Genomic DNA, 14,292 nt, shown 5'->3' on the forward strand with positions numbered 1-14,292 from the left:
AAGGAGGAAGGAGAAGGAGGAGAGGAGGGGAAGAAGAAGAAGAATTGAAGGAAGAAGAGGAGAAGGAGGAGAAGAAGAATTAAAGAAGAATTAGAATTAGAAGGAAAAGAATTAGAATTAGAAGAAGAATTAAAGAAGAAGAAGAATTAAAAGAAGAAGGAAAAGAATTAGAATTAGAAAAAGAATTAAAGAAGAAGAATAATTAGAAGGAGAAGGAGAATAATTAGAAGGAGAAGGAGAAGAATTAGAATTAGAATTAGAAGAAGAAAAATTAGAATTAGAATTAGAAGAAGACAAAGAAGAATTAGAATTAGAAAAAGAATTAAAGAAGAAGAATTAGAATTAGAAGAAGAATTAAAGAAGAAGAATTAGAATTAAAAGAAGAATGAGAAGAATTAGAAGAAAAAATTAGAATTAGAATCAGAAGAAGAAGAATTAGAAGAATAAGAATTAGGATTAGAAGAATTAGAATTAGAAGAAGAATTAGAATTAGAAGAAGAAGAAGAAGAAGAAGAAGAAGAAGAAGAAGAAGAAGAAGAAGAAGAAGAAGAAGAAGAAGAAAAAGAAGAAGAAGAAGAAGAAGAAGAAGAAGAACAACAACAACAACAACAACAACAACAACAACAACAACAACAACAACAACAGGAAGGGGATAAGTATTTATATACTACTTATGATGAGTCAGCTACTTTACTGATGATTTTTTTCCTTCCAATATTATCTCATTTAATTCTTACAATCATCCTCCTAGCTAAATACTATTATAATTCCTGTTTTACAGGTGAGGAACTTGAATCAAAGTTAAGAGACTTGGTCAAACAGCCAAATTTGAATTACTTCTTATTCATTCCTGGACCAATAGACTATTCACTGCACCACTAGTTGTAATGTTTGGCAGAGTTTTTTTCTATTGTCATGGAAAACATGTTAGATCCAAATGAAAGAGAAATTCTGTATGGATGATGAAGTCTTCCAAATTGTTCATGTTTGTGGATGCCATTATGCTAATTGGCTCAAATTCCAGACTTTACAGGATTTTCTAAAAAAAAAAATGCTATTATTTAAAAGAATTGGAGTGAAAATTCAATACAGAGGGGAAAAAATCCCATATGAAAGGAAACTACTTCTTGACTGGGCTATGACATTAATTTTTCCATTGTTTTGATATATCAGTTCAAATATCTAGGAATGGTTTTGCTGATTGATAATGAGCTGGAATCAGCATCAGATAAAAAGAAAAAAAGCAAGTTGGATTGTACCTAGGTTATTTCCTGGATAATCCCATATTTTTACACTGATTTTCTACAAATGATAATACTTGGTTACACGTTTAAGACTAATAATAATGATGGTAATGATGATAACAACTAACACAAAGCAATTTAAAGTTTGCAAAAACACTTTATGTTATATTCTTTTATCTTCACAAGAACCATGAAAAGCAGACATCATAATGTTTATTTTACTAATTAGAAAACTGAGGAATAATTGTGTGTATGTATATATACATATATATCTATCTTTCTGTATGTACACACACGTGCACACACACATATACATATATATGGAAAGAGAGAGACAGAGAGACACACACAGAAAGAAAGAGAGAGAGAAACAGATATATAGAGACTGAGACAAAGACAGAGAGAAAGAGAAAGAAAGAAACAGAGAGAAACAGAGACATAGAGACAGAGGGTAGAGAGAGAGACTTAAGGATGCAAAGATACAGAGACACAGAGAGACAGAGACCAAAAGAGAGAGAGAGAGAAAAAGAGAGAGAGAGAGAGAGAGAGAGAGAGAGAGAGAGAGAGAGAAGAGAGAGACACACACAGAGAAAGACATAAACAGACAGAGAGACAGAGGAAGAGAGGGAGGGAGATGGCGTGAAGAAAAAGAGGGGGAAAGAGAAAAGAGAGAGAGACAGAGAGAAACGCACTGAGACAGACAGAGAATCAGACAAGAGAGAGACAGAGACACGAGAGAGACAAAGTCAGAGACAGAGGAGAGAGGGGAAAAGGAGAAGAGAGAGAGAGAGAGAGAGAGAGAGAGAGAGAGAGAGAGAGAGAGAGAGAAGAGAGAGAGAGAGAGAGAGAGAGAGCTGCAGAGAGACACAGAGAAACACAGAAAGACAGAGAGACAGACAGGAGAAAGACAGAGACAGAAAGATACAGAAAGAAATAGACAGATGAGAGAGGAAAGAGACAGAGAGATAGCTAGCTAGCTAGAGCTAGAGAAAGAGATGAAACAGAGAGAGACAGAGAGACAAAGGAGAGAGAGAGAGACAGGAAGAGAAATGGGTGGGGGTCGGCTAGGTGGCTCAGTAGATAAAGCACTGGGCCTGAATCAAGAAGACCTGTCTTCAAATCTGTCCTCAGATACTTAGTAGTTGTTTTGACCCCTGAGCAAGGTATTTAGTTTCTGTTTGCTTTAATCTATTATGTAAGAAAATGTCCAATCATTCTAGTATTTTTGCCAAGAACACCACATAGACAGTACTATGTGCCACAGTGTTACAAAGCGTCAGATATAACTGAATGCTGGAACAACAGCAAGAAGATAGATACACATACATTTCTATATCTATCTATTCATCTATCCATCTACCCATCTTACCATCTGCTCATCTATCCATAAATTATCTATCTATCTATCTCTATCTATCATATAGATAGATGCTACAGGTGGACACTGAATTGGACTCAGAAGTAAATGGAAAAGATTAGAAATGATGAATTTGAGAAAATTCCATTGTGCTTTTAATCATCCTAAATTGCTTCCTGAGACAAAGAACTGACTTTTTTTTAACATCAATATTCTTCCAGTGATGTTGTTTGGTTGAGTCATAGAGTAATGCTGTGTGATTGTGTGTCATGCAATGAATGTGGTATTGCATGACACACAATCACACAGCATTACTCTATTTTAGTCTCTGAATAGTTGACTTTGTAGGTCATCCAAAAGTCAAGGAAGAATTACATGGTCCTGACGTGTAGGTGGTAACATTTATCAACAAGAACTTGCACAGAAGGCAGAAATGAGGAAAGCTGACATATGGTTAGAAAAGGAGATGGACCATTTAGGTAGAAAACCTAGAAAAACTGAGAGACAGAGTAGAGTTGAGGGAATAGACTGGAGGATTTATGGCAGGGTACATACACAGACTTTAACTAGAATGAGAAAAGTTAAATAGACTGCAGTATAAATCAAATCTCAGATCCATTAAAATATATATTTAAACTACATTCATTCTTCTTTCCCTATGAACAGATTTTAAGATATTGGAGTGGAGTGCCTTTGCCATGATAGGCAAAAAGAGGCAAGCAAAAGAGTTGACTTGGAGCAAGAATTGTTCCTGATGAACATTGAAAATACCACCAAAATATGAAAGGCACGATAGGATTATTTAGGTCATGGATGATATACAGTGTAGGCTGAGGTGAGGAAGGAAACAAACAAAACAAAACAAAAAAGCAAAAATAACAACAAATCATTATGAGTAAAGATTCAGATTGTGGATGTTATTGACTAACACTTGATCAATTCAGTTGTTTTTATCCATGTTCTGTTTTGACTTCTGTAACTTTGACTTGCTATATTTTGTACTTATACCCATATTTTGAAAATTATGATGTGTTCATTCTCTTTCTCTTCCCATTGTTTCCTTTCTCTCTCTATTCCTTTGATTTATCTTTCCTTGCTGCCTGCTTTCCCCATTCTTCTTCGCTTCAATGTCCCAGCCATTCAATCGGACCCTTTTCCATTATATTTTACTGTCCCTTTAAAATGATGACATTGATATAGTTTGGGTATGTTGACTTGACAAAACAAATAGTGACTATAAGGGGAAAAAAGCAATCAAATCCATTTTCTCAGTGTCACATGGATGAAATGTCAGCATGATTGTCACTTGTTTGGAAGAACTGAGAAATTTACACAGATGTTTCCATATTGTTCAGAATAGCTTTAAAATCTTAATTATGTCCAAGTGCTGAATATTAGAGCTGGAAGAAATGATCTGGTAATAACTCACTCATTTTAAATGAGGAAACAGAGATCTAAGCAAGTTTAATGACTTGATCAATTTTATGCAATTAGTTTGTGACAAAAACCAGGCCTCAGGTAAATCAAGGCAATGACCATTTATAAAGTAGTTTTCATGTACCAGGAACTGTACTAGTGGTCTGGAAACAGAAATGCAAGCAAAAAGAAAAGCAGCTTCTACACCAATGACTGTTTATTCTAAGAGGGACAAACACTCAAAAGAAAACTCAAAAGCAATGATGTTGAACTACACTAAATCAGAAGTATGGCCTGGAGAGGAATGTAGTTAATGTATTCTGGGCCTGTCCCCAACGTGGAAGGAGTAGGAGAAACTTGCCAATAAGAGATTAGGACCAGAGTTGCAGAAGGATGGTTTAGAATGGGAATGGGAAAAAGACAGAAGCAGATGCAAGCTCCAGAAAGGGAAGTTCCATGATGAGACTGCAGTTGAAACATGATATTGAAGTACAGAAAGTCATAAACACAGCTGAGAGAATTATGGGAAGCTTGTTAACTCCCAAGCTACTGTTTTTTCCCCTGATGTTTCAAAATACAAGAGTTTACATATGAAATAAGAATGCAATAATTTGTTTTGTGATAATACTTCTCTATGGGAAAAAATAAAATGAAATGAAAAAGGAGGTGGGGAAGGATTGACATTAAATTTGATAATGTGCATAGCAATTGGAGGAAATAAAAGAAATTGAACATTTTCTTATGTACATTGATGATTATGCCAATTTAAGTCTAAGACTTCAAAAATGATTTGTGAAAAAAAATATGTGGTAATTAAGAATGCCTTAATGTAGTACATATAGAGGCAATTGCATTCAAGAAGACCTGGTCTTAATTTCCAATTTGATGCAATCTGTCTGTATTACTTGAAGAAAGCAATCAATCTCATTGTGTCTCAGTCAAATCTTTAAAACTATAAGTTATAGAAAAGGTGCCAACCTGCACTGATAGAGGAAGTTCTTCATGAAGAATTCCTTTCATTAATGTCTAATAAAAAAGTCCCTGAAGAGTTATAGGGAATTATAGAATAGGAATAGTAGAGGCCACCTAAATTATCCTCTTACATTCTATCAAGTTCACACTTAAATCATCTACTTACAAGTCTGATGTGTTTTAAAGTCTCCAGGGAAGTTTCCTGGGATCCTTTAACATTTAAACAACTTAAGCTGTTTGATTAAAAAGCTCATTTCTAGTTCCTTTTGCTATATCCTAATCTCATTTTTTCTTAGTAGGAAATGTGAAGATAAATAGAATATCTTTTTAGAATATTTGGGCCTAGAATGATTTGCAAAGGTCAATGCCTATTGCTTGTCAGTGCTATTATGGTTAGAAAACCTGTAGCCTTGTGTCTTGTAGGACTTTTTGTTCCTTTGACTAATTTATGTGTTAGTTGTTTCAAAGGCAACACTGAAAGGTATATAATAAGTAAAGGCTAAAATAAATCATGGTCAAAATAAATCATAGTTTGGTAGGTATGACAACCAAAAATTATAGATGTAGGCTTTTCTTCCTCATTTTACAAATGAGGGAACTGAGGCCCAGATCACAATACCTGACATTCATAGAAAACCTTAAAGTTTGCAAAGAACTTTCCATTTATTCAAGCTTCATGACAACTGTGTCTAATTCTTAAAATAATAAAACAGAGACCATACATAAGTTAAAGAATCTGTTCCTTAGTGTTTATATGACTTGTGAATGTTCAAGTTGAAATTTGAACCGGTTTCCTTGACTCCTGATTCTACCACACCAAATTATCTTTTGAATAGATTTCATAATATGTCAAAGAAACAGAAAAAGAACATTTAATCCAGATATTCTGTTTTCCAGCTCCACTAGTCTTTTAAAAAAAATTAACATTGTTTCCCCCAACTGTACATAAAAGCAATTTTAAACATTTATTAAAACAAAACGAGTTCCAAACTCTCTCTCTCTCTCTCTTCCTTTCTCTCTCTCTTTCTCTCTCTTCTACTCCCTCACTGAAAAGGCAAAAAAAATGACATAGAGATTCTAAATATTTTTAATAGCTTTTTATTTACAAGTTATATGTATGGGTAATTTTACACCATTGACAATTGCCAAACCTTTTGTTCCAGTTTTTCCCCTTCTTCCCCCCACCCCCTGCCCTAGATGACAGGATTATCAGTAGATGTTAAATATATTAAAGTATAAATTAGGTACGCAATAAGTATACATGACCAAACCATTATTTTGCTGTACAAAAAGAATTGGACTCTGAAGTATTGTACAATTAGTCTATGAAGGAAATCCAAAATGCAGGTGGGCAAAAATATAGGGATTGGGAATTCAATGTAATGGTTCTTAGTCATCTCCCAGAGTTCTTTCGCTGGGCATAGCTGGTTCAGTTCATTACTGCTCCATTGGAACTGATTTGGTTCATCTCATTGTTGAAGATGGCCAGGTCCATCAAAATTGATCATCATATAATATTGTTGAAGTATATAATAATCTCCTGGCCCTGCTCATTTCACTCAGCATCAGTTCATGTAAGTCTCTCCAGGCCTTTCTGAAATCATCCTGTTGGTCATTTCTTACCAAACAATAATATTCCATAATATTCATATAACACAATTTATTCAGCCATTCTCCAATTGATGGGCATCTACTCAGTTTCCAGTTTCTGGCCACTACAAAGAGGGCTGCCACAAACATTAGTGCACATACAGATCCCTTTCCTTTCTTTAGTATCTCTTTGGGATATAAGCCCAGTAATAACACTGCTGGATCAAAGAGTATGCACGGTTTGATAACTTTTTGAGCATTGTTCCAAATTGCTCTCCAGAATGGTTGGATCTATTCACAATTCCACCAACAATGTATTAGTGTCCCTGTTTTCCCACATCCCCTCCAACATTCCACATTATCTTTCCCTGTCATTCTAGCCAGTCTGACAGGTGTGTAGTGGTATCTCAGAGTTGTCTTAATTTGCATTTCTCTGATTAATAATGACTTGGAGTATCTTTTCATTTGGTTAGAAATAGTTTCAATTTCTTCTTCTGAGAATTGTCTGTTCATATCCTTTGACCAGTTATCGATTGGAGAATGGCTTAATTTCTTATAAATTAGAGTCAATTCTCTATATATTTTGGAAATGAGTCCTTTATCAGGAGGTTCTAGATATTAAGTCATACAAAATGTATTCCATATTAGTTATATTGTAAAAAAAATACTGGCCAAAATCCAAAGAAAAATAAAGAAAAAAATTTAAAGCATGCTTTGATTTACATTTAGACCATCAATTCTTTCTTTGTGGATGAATAGCATTTTTCATCATACGTCTTTTATCTGCATCTTGTATTGCTGAGAATAGCTGTCGTTCACAGCTGATCATCATACAATATTGCTGTTAATATGTGAAGTGTTTTTTTTTTGGTTGTTGTTCTGCTCTGTCACTTTGTCTCAGTTCATATTGTCTTTCCAGATTTTTCTCTTCATTTCTTATAATAGTACAATAGTACTCCATCAAAATTGCATTGCTCACTCATTCCCCAATTAATGGGCATCCCTCAATTTTCTATTCTTTGTCACCACTAAATGAGTTGCTATTAATAAAGCACTCCTACTCTTTAGAGTATGCCACAGAATCTATTTTAGACCCTTGTTATTACAGAAGCAGTAATTATAATACATTGAATAATTATACAATTATGTCTAAAAGACTCAATGTTAAGCCTGACTTTCTGAAGTACTGATAAGATTTTTTATATGAAAGTCTATTGTTTCTTAGGTTTTTCTGTTCCATATCTTATATACACATATAAGCACTTAGATATGCTTTGGGGATGGTTCTCATGTGTTTCCCTCTAAAGTACAAGATTTTTCTGCTATGTAAACTATGAAATTAGTTTGCTTTATAGTGTTTTGTTTTAAGAAAACTTCAAAGGAACAAATAAGACCTAGAAATTGTATGTTGTCATTTGATTCAGTAAATCCCTAAAGTACTGAGGTAAAGAGGCAGAGAACAACTGAAATGAAAGAATTTGAAGTAATTCTTTGGTTTTTAAGTTTGGTATAAATTTTAATTGTTTCACAGAGATGATGCTTTCTTAGAATAATTAAAAAAAAAAAAGGTATTCAGAATAATTACCCAGAATTGGGACAGCTTCCATTCTAATGCAGCTCCATTAGTGCTTTCCCAAGTGACATCAGTCAAAGTACCTTCAGTTCACCATCTGTAAAATTTATAATGAGGAAGCAACTGCTTGACTCAGTTTCTTCATATGTAAACTGAAAGAATTGGGCCAGATAATCTGTAAGACTGATTTTAGCTCTGAAATTCTACGATGTGAAGTGTGTATGTACACACTTGTTAATGTAAGTTTTAAAAAGAGGAATAAACATTAGCTATGTATCAGGATGTTTTGTCTATAAAACTGCAGATTGCTAAATACTTGGATCCTGTGTTGTTGACTTCATTTTTTCTATATAATTTCAGCCTATTTGATTAATCTTTCATGATATAGCAAGCAAATGTTCCAGAAATAACCATCAGTATTATTAGATATTAATGGGAAAATTAAATTAAATATTGACTTTTTTTGAAAAAAGAAAGACCTTATTTGGGCAATTGGATATAATTTAATTTTCTTAATCTTCAATTTAACTATATATATTGGCTTCCCTAAAATATATATATATACAACCACCACCACTACCACCACCACAATCACTACTTCAACCACAAAAATAGCTTTCTCTGGACAAACCTTGATCTTAGGTGGAGGAGTGAATGAAGGCAGGAGAACCACCAGGAGGATCTCTGTTTCTGTCTCCATCTTCTATGTCTCCTCTGTGACTGAGTCTCTCCTCTCTGTGTCCGAGTTTGAGAGAGATCTTGTCTCCAGTCCTCTCAGTCCTTAAATTCCTCAGTATGATTACACCATTACATCACACTTAAGTATATGCCAACTAGAATGATTACATAATTGTATCACACTAAATATATGTCAACTAGAGTTACATCATTATATCACACTAAGTATATGTAAACTAGAGAATCATTATCTCATTAATCACACTGAGTAAGTGCTTACTATAAGCACCCTACTATAAGTATCTTTACTTCAAGTAGAACACAGGTGGTCATGCCCTCCCTGACTTCTCAGGCAGAGTGGTAAGAAATTCCAAAGGGAAAATTGGGAGCCAAACCAGATATTTTTAGCATGTTTCCTCTGGGCTGAAGGATCATACCTCACTCAGAGTTCCCCCACTATCTTTGTCCCTCTTCAGAGACTATTTAACATGAACACACTATCGGTCAATTCTCTTCCTTTCACTCCTGCTCCTGATATTATCTTTCACTTTTTCCTTCTTATTATCTGAAAAAAGCATAGTTCTTCTTGCTAAGGCCAACTACAAAACATGTATAATTGTATTTGTTCCCATTAATCAACCCACCTGTGAAGTCCGGGCTAGCTCCCTGGGGGGTTCAGGAACAGCCAGACTGAGGAAAAGTAAAAGTTCTTGGTCTTTAGGGGGAGAAGTGAAGGAGACAGACAAATTGCCACAAGTTCACTACCAACCTCCCCTCTCCTGGTTCTGCCACAGAGTGAAGTTCTCTTGCCTCTCTCACCCCATCCCTTAATCCTTATCTACAATTCTCTTAACCCCCAAAATTGAGCCAGCATTAATTGTGAGAAGAACAATTCTAATGCTAATAGAGACATTGTCTTATTTTGAATAGATCATTAGCCTTAAGTGCTTGGTTGTCTGATTCAAGTGCACCTATTCAGAGTTTCAGTTCTTTACACCCACTAACCAATAAGTTTTAATTAAGCATATGCTATGTGCTGAACACAGTACTAGTCACTGAGGAAATAGGTGCGAAAATAAAGTAATCTCTACTTTTCTCACTTTTGATGAACTTACATTATATGTAAGCTCATGGAGATGGTATAGGAGGATATGTACATCTTAAAATAAATCCAACTCAGTATGTCCCAAACTGAAATTCTTATTTTTTCTTCAAAACTCACTTTCTAAACTTCTTTATATATGTAAAATGTATCACCAACCTTCTAGTCTCCTTTATTTTCATATTCAAAACCTTTTTGTTATCCTCAACTTTTCATTTTCTCTCACCTCATATCCAATTCATTGCTGAATCTTGCCATGTGTGTCTTCACTACATTGCTTGCATCTAATTTAGCCCTGTCTGTGTTTACATGGGTACCATCTTACTTTATGCTCTCAATTAATTTAGTTCATGTTCATCATCTCTCTTGGTAAATTATTGCAATAGTTTCAAATTTGCTTTCCCTGACTCATTTTTCCTCACTCCCATATATTTTCTCACTTTTGTCAAAATAATTTCCATTAAATGCAGATATGATTGTGTATTTCCACTATTCAACTTGAAAGACTTCCCATTGCCTCTTGTACTAAATAAAAAATTTTCCATTTAAATTTTAAAACTCTTCACTATCTGGCTAGAAACTGGAAAATGAATGGATGCCCATCAATGGGAGAATGGTTGAGTAAATTGTGGTATATGAATATTATGGAATATTATTGTTCTGTAAGAAATGACCAGCATTTCTTACCAGAGAGGCTTGGAGAGATTTACATGAACTGATGCTAAGTGAAATGAGCAGAACCAGGAGATCATTATATACTTCAACAACAATACTGTATGAGGATGTATTCTGATGGAAGTGGATTTCTTTGACAAAGAGATCTAACTCAGTTTCAATTGATCAATGATGGACAGAGGCAGCTACACCCAAAGAAGGAACACTGGGAAATGAATGTAAACTGTTTGCATTTTTGTTTTTCTTCCCGGGTTATTTCTACCTTCTGAATCCAATTCTCCCTGTTCAATAAGAGAATTGTCCGGTTCTGCACACATATATTGCATCTAGGATATGCTGTGACATATTTAACATATGTAGGACTGCTTGCCATCTGGGGGAGGGGGTGGAGGGAGGGAGGGGAAAATCGGAATAGAAGTGAGTGTAAGGCATAATGTTGTAAAAAATTACCCTGGCATGGGTTCTGTCAATAAAAAGTTATTAAAAAAAACTCTTCAATATCTGACCTCAAATTATGTTTACAGGCTTCTTGGACATTTTTATTAGCCACTCTCCACATCAATCTGTTATCCATTCAAACAAGCCTTTTCTTTGTTCCTCATATGTAATACTCCTCCCCTTGCATTTTTTTTTTACATCAGCTTTATCATATGTCTAGAATTTGCTCCCTCATTAAGACAGCTTGTAGAGATTCTTTGTTTATTTAAGAAGCACTTCAAACATTTGTCTTATCATGAAGTCATTCTTGACGACTATTAATGCTCTGCCATCAAGACTACCTTTCCTACCACATTTCCTGGGAGATAGCAGAGTCTTAATGAATAAATATTTCTTGATTGATTGACTTTCCATGGATCAAATAGCTGGGAAATATTTGATGTCAGTTTGAATCTAAGTCTTCTTGACTTCAAGACATACCATTATACTATATTGAGACTTTACTATGTTGTGGCATGTGTTAGTAGTCTGATGAAACCTAGGAACCTATTTTGAGAATAATGTTTTTAAATGCATAACATAAAACACAGAGAATTACAAAAGAAACCAATTATATTGAAATAGTTATTAAATATTAAAGAAAAATTATCATGGACAATAGCTTAAGATCTACTGTTGGATAATCTCATTATTTACATGTAAAGATATTGATTCTGTGTTTGGGGAAAATCACTGAACTTGTCCTAGATTTTGAGTTTTCATTCTGACACTAAGTTACATAATATTGGACAACTAGCTTTAGCTCTCTGAATTGTTTTCATTATCTGTAAAAACCTAAAGGATACTTAATGACAGCTTCTTCTGAGGAAAAGAGTTCATAGGGGGAGGGAACAAGCATTTATTAAGCATCCATTATGTGCCAGGAACTTTTAGTGCTTTCCAACTACTATAATATTTGATTCTAACTACAACTTTGGGATATATGTCCTCTTATTTCTTCCATTGTATAGCGCTCTCTCTCTCTCTCTCTCTCTCTCTCTCTGTATATATATATATATATATATAGAGGCAGACAAACTGGGGTCATACATATGGAAAGTAAAGTATCTCAGATCAAATTTGAATTCATATTTTCCTGATTCTTATATCTATTGTACCATTTAATTTCTACATTTGTAAATCTTTAAGTATTTGGTGTGAGTTAATATCATCACTAGTCCAAAGGTACATAGTTAATGGTAGAACCTTTATCAGAACCAGCATCTATCCTTATCAAACCAGACTTATAGTTACTATATTTGTGGTATTTTATTTATAAAATTGTGATATTTTAGAATTGAAACTGCTGAGATACAAAGTCTAAAGAGACCTAAGCCTCTTTAAATTATAGTTTCTCACCTCAAAAAAATACTTCTGGAGCTGGCTCTGTAAAATGACACAGATATTGGATAGAAAGTGGGAAAAAAATCAAAGGAATTTTTTGCACATAAGAAATAAAAAATATTCTGTTGGAATCCTTACAAACTGCTAACTAATTAGAGTTGATCTAATCTTACAAGAAGATGTTTTGGGCAGAACCTGAAACAAGGTACTAAGTAGAACTAATTAGTACAATGCTTGTGTTTGCATCTTTACTCATTGGAGTTCACAAGTATGCCAGCTTCACAAAGTAAACTTTGTAACTTTGTGAGTTCACACCTCCCTTGAAGCTCTTTGGGCCAGAGAGCACTATGGGAGAAAACCCATAATCCCATTCTCTCAGAAGATTCACATATAAGGCCAGTGAAGAGAGAGCTATTCAAGAATATATTTTCCACTTGGCTGGCTGGTCGCAGAAGAGAGTTCAGCTGGACTGGAGAGGAGCAACTCTGGTGCAGACAGAGAGCACTTTGAGAGATTTCAGCGGAGTTACGCCAGAAGCCCTCTCTCCGAGGCAAGGCAAGAGAGAATATATTCCACTTGGCTGGCTGGTCACAGAAGAGAGTTCAGCTGCATTGGAGAGGAGCACTCTGGTGCAGACACAGAGCACTTTGGGAGATTTCACTGGAATGACATGAAGAGTGGAGCTGGCTGGAGGCTGAAGAAAGCAGAGGCAGAGGCTGAAGGACAAAACCTTTGGATTTGGCGACATTCGGAGGGAGCTCTTGGAACCAAGCAGAGAAATAGACCTCTAAGCTAACCGGGCTATATTGGAGATAATAAAAGATCTGAACTTTTATCACCTGGCTGCGTTTTGGGAACAAGATCACCACAATATTCTGATATCGCTAAGGTTCTAGATTTTTCATGCCTCCTGTTTTTAAGTAGGAAATACATTGAGGAAGTTCATTGCGCTACAAATTTTGTTTGGAGGGGACTATAATAATAGTAACATGATATCAATAACTTTGACATAATAATAATGTAGTTGAACAAAATATTTTAATTTAACATTTATTGAATAGCTTTCAAAATATTATGTATGGTCTGTTTAAAAATGCTACTTGTATGTGTATTAAGCAGAATAAGTTCATAAAAGGTTATAAATCTATTAATGTGCATAAGTATTCATTTTTATAAAATAGAGGATTTAAAAAAATATATTTCTCTTTTCTCTTCCTTCCACTCATTCTACCCATGTAATGAAGAGCAATGATTGCTCTGGGTAATGTATTTCGCTCTTTGATTGTTTATTTGATCCTTCAGTTACTTGGGATGAAAAAGAAATGGCTTTTCAGAAGTGCCCACATCTCAATAATTTCCATTAGAGAGAATAGGACTTATTTGGTTCTTTTCTGAACCTAAGATTCCCAGGGATGTTTCATTCTCCCAGTTTCTATGATCTCAAACTTTTATTTCCTTCAGACAAGATGGAGGGTGCTCTGACAACAATGAAAAACATACATACTCTTGCAATATTTGACAACATTTCCCTCTCCCCGTGATTTTATTCTCTTTCCTTCTCTTCTACTGAAAAGAAGTACAAAGTACAAACTAGAAACAGGCTATTGACCCACCTCGATATGGAGGATACTGTAGTATGAACTGAAGATTTAAAGGCATTGAAATATGGGCTTTCAATTCTAGTGGGAATTTATTTTATTAAACTCTAGTTGGTTTCATTTCACTGCCCAGCTTCAAGAGCAAAAAAGACAATAAGGGATTTATACTTAAGTGATTCTCTGCAGTTAAAATTGTTCTGGTATTTAAAAAAGCCAAATACATTGATATTTGCCAAATGTAAATGCATTTTCCATCAGCTCAGCCA

The sequence above is a fragment of the Antechinus flavipes genome, chromosome 1 (assembly GCF_016432865.1).
Source record: "Antechinus flavipes isolate AdamAnt ecotype Samford, QLD, Australia chromosome 1, AdamAnt_v2, whole genome shotgun sequence".
Taxonomy (NCBI): Eukaryota; Metazoa; Chordata; class Mammalia; order Dasyuromorphia; family Dasyuridae; genus Antechinus; species Antechinus flavipes.